Source organism: Canis lupus, chromosome 30 (assembly GCF_003254725.2).
Source record: "Canis lupus dingo isolate Sandy chromosome 30, ASM325472v2, whole genome shotgun sequence".
Taxonomy (NCBI): Eukaryota; Metazoa; Chordata; class Mammalia; order Carnivora; family Canidae; genus Canis; species Canis lupus.
This window is the reverse complement of record NC_064272.1, coordinates 34,787,664-34,791,231: the sequence shown is the minus strand read 5'-3', so window position 1 is coordinate 34,791,231 and position 3,568 is coordinate 34,787,664. Positions and strand designations below refer to the sequence as shown.

At 53.3% G+C, this 3,568-nt stretch overlaps 1 long non-coding RNA gene across 1 annotated transcript; it reads right to left on the bottom strand.

Moving 5' to 3' along the window:
* Positions 1-1,389: 1,389 nt before the first annotated feature.
* Positions 1,390-3,360, bottom strand: LOC112675662 (uncharacterized). The gene is made up of 2 exons (XR_003145978.3): positions 3,205-3,360; positions 1,390-1,956 (listed from the first exon to the last, which is right to left on the bottom strand). It is a non-coding gene; the product is annotated as an uncharacterized LOC112675662 (long non-coding RNA).
* Between the last annotated feature and the right edge of the window lie 208 nt (positions 3,361-3,568).

Below are 3,568 nucleotides of genomic sequence, written 5' to 3'. Positions count from 1 at the left end.
TTAGTCCATCCTGATGACTTGTCAATGTATTTCCTTTTTGTTTCATCTTCAGAAGCTGTGTGTGTGTGGGGGGGGTATGATTTCCCACTTTGAGTTTGCTTTTAAAATGAGCCCTCAGGATTCCAGGGAAAGGGAATGATGCCAATTCCATGCTGAGGTCATGATTTTGTTGGAGTCTCTGCTAATCATCTCAACACCGATGCAAAATCCTGCAGCGATGCTCAATAGGCCTGGGTGGGGCTGGCCTGGCTCTCTGGCCACAGCTCTGTGAAGGAAGGAGCTGGAAATGAGAGGGGCCCTTTAAAAGTTCCTTCACCAGTGGTACAAATGATGGGTGTGTGGGTAGGAGAATCAAATCAAATCAAATCAAATCAAATCAACAAACATTTCAGATGCTTGGCTTTTCTGTGAGACAGTATAGGGCTGTAACAAAGTGAAAGAGGTCCTTCTCTCAGTAATAAACTTACCCACTGATTATTGGTTTAAGCATACAACAGATACCAGTGAGCCTCATTGAACTCACTTTTCTCATCTGGAGAGGGACTGAGTTGGACTCCTCCCATGAAGCACTACTCGAAATGCAGATGGAGGGGTGGTCTGTCCTTCCCTCCCCCAGGCATCCTACTAAGCCAACTACCACAAATGAGAAACTTATGTGGAGTTGCTTTAAAAATTCTTTTTTTTTTAATTTTATTTATTTATTCATGAGAGACACAGAGACACAGAGAGACAGAGAGAGAGAGGCAGAGACACAGGCAGAGGGAGAAGCAGGCTCCATGGAGGGAGCCCGACGTGGGATTCGATCCCGGGTCTCCAGGATCGTGCCCTGGGCTGTAGGCAGGCACTGTTCGCTGAGCCACCCAGGCATCCCTGCTTTAAAAATTCTATGCAAGTTTTGCTTTCAAGTCCAAGTATATTCCAAGGTGTGTGTGTGTGTGTGTGTGTGTGTGTGTGTGTGTGTGGTTCTTCCTTCAGTGGAGCCCTGGCAGAAAGATTTGTACTCTTGGGGATACTCATTCATTCCCTAAAAGGAGAAGCTTAGGACTGGATGATGTCTGACATTCTTTCTAGACTCAAAATTCTTTTTTTAAAAAAAAAGATTTCATTTATTTATTTGACTGAGAGAGAGGGTGAGAGAGAGAGAAATCACAGGCAGAGGGAGAGGGAGAGGGAGAGGGAGAGGGAGAGGGAGAGGGAGAGGCAGGCTCCCAGAAGAGCAAGGAGCCTGATGTGGCACTTGATCCCAGGACCCTGAGATCCTGACCTAAGTCAAAGGCAGACGCTTAACTGACTGAGCCACTTGGGCACCCTAGATTCAAAATTCTTTTATGAGGAGTCAGAAATACATAACATCAGAGACAGCTTAGGCAAATATATTTGAACACAAGGCCATATTGATTTCATTTATTTTTTTCTAAACTCCACCAAATAAAACACTTCTGCAGGCCAGATACACCTGCCAACTGCTATTTCTTAAACTATGGGAGCCTAGGAGTCCAAATTTTCAGAACATTTTCCAGGGTTCTCTCTTATTGGACAATTGGGAACTCTGAGATAGTCTGTATGTACGAATCCTTCATAAACTGCAGGACTTGGTACAAATAAGAGCCATTGGTGTGGATAAGGATAATAACCTTTGCTGTCTTTTCCATACAAGAGGATTTAAATGAGATAATGTGGATTGCTTTGTGAAAATCAGGAGCTCAAGTTATCAGAACAGGAGGTGTGGAGAGGGCTGCAAATCTCTCTCCTCTTGATCCTCATCACAGTGGACCAGGTGTATAGCAGCTTAAAATCCTGGTGGGAGGCACAGCTTGCTTGGAACAGATCTTGTGAGCTTCTTGCCTCTTCCTCCTTGTAGCTCAGACGCAGGCTGTGAGCTGTTCTGGCACAGACACCAAGGGTCTCTTTCTTCCTTCACTTACTCATTCTATGGCGCCTTCAATCAAAAGAGATCTGGCAAAGAAAGAGATGCACCTTCCAGTCAAATTTATTTTTTTAAATTTTCATTTATCTATTTTTGAGAGACACAGAGAGAGAGGCAGAGACCCAGGCAGAGGGAGAAGCAGGCTCCCTGTGGGGAGCCAGATGGGGGACTCGATCCCAGGACCCCGGGGTCACGCCCAACCGCAGAACCACCTAGGTGCTCCTCCAGTCAAATCTTAAAAAGATTTGCTACACCCCTGGGTCTCTCCTGACCCCAGCCCAGACACTCAGGGGGGCCACACATGGTGTTCTTTTACAAGGTCAGTGTTTTCCAAGAGACTCCATTTCTGGAGCCTCTCTGATTGGCTTTCCTCTAGCAAAATGTACTGATTGGTCCAGGGGGTCCGTTCTTTTAGAGCACTAGGTGGGCAAATTAATATAATTAATTATGTTTAAGAAGGTAAATTAAGAGCTTCATGGAAGCACATTCAGGTTTTATTTAAGTCCGTGTTTATGTCCCTGGTTTCTGGGTCACATTTACAGGGTTGCCATGGAACCCATTTAAAGCTAACTAGGAACAGGATTTTCGAGCATACTGGCATTTCCATAGCCCCCTTTATTCATTCAGCAATATGATGGACAGGGCGCATTAAGAAGCGCCGCAGGGCAGTGGCTTTCAAAGTTTAGGGAACTTGGGCATCGCTTGGCAAGCCGTTGATAACACGGAATTCAGTCCTAGATCCCACTTCGGGAGCTCGGGTGGGCCCCGGGAATGTGCGTTCCTACCTGGTGCCCTTACTGGAGCGGCTGCGGCTCTGGGACCCGCACGGTCCCTACCTGGTGCCCTAACTGGAGAGGGTGCAGCTCCGGGGCCCTGCACGGTCCCTACCTGGTGCCCTAACTAGAGCGGGTGCAGCTCCGGGGCCCTGCACGGTCCCTACCTGGTGCCCTAACTGGAGAGGGTGCAGCTCCGGGGCCCCGCACGGTCCCTACCTGGTGCACTAACTGGAGCGGGGGCGGCTCGGGGGCCCGCATGGTCCCTACCTGGTGTCCTAACTAGAGTGGGTGCAGCTCCAGGGCCCGCAGGGTCCCTACCTGGTGCCCTAACTAGAGCGGGTGCGACTCCGGGGCCCGCACGGTCCCTACCTGGTGCCCTAACTGGAGCGGCTGCAGCTCGGGGGCCCTACCTGGTGCCCTAACTGGAGCGGGGGTGGCTCCGGGACTGCACGGTCCCTACCTGGTGCCCTAACTGGAGCGGCTGCGGCTCGGGGGCCCTACCTGGTGCCCTAACTGGAGCGGGGGCGGCTCCGGGGCGCACTCGGAATCCCGGGCCCCGGGCGCGGGGGAACCAAGTCCCCGACGTCCCGGGCGCCCGGTGTGGGGCGGCTGTGCCCCGAGAGCCAGGTGGGGACGCGGGTGGTCTCGGCGGGTCAGCGCGGGCGGGCGGGGCGGGCGCGGCGGGCGGCGTCGGGGCGGGCGGGGGCGCGGGGAGCGCGGAGGAGGCGCCCCGCCTGGTCTGGCGCGCGGCTGGCGGCGGCGGCTGGCGGCCGGGGCGGGGGCGGGGGCGGCGGCGGCGGCGGCGGCGGTGCGGGGCGGGGCGCCGCGACCCCGGCCCCTCCCCCGGCCCCTCGCCGCGGGCCCC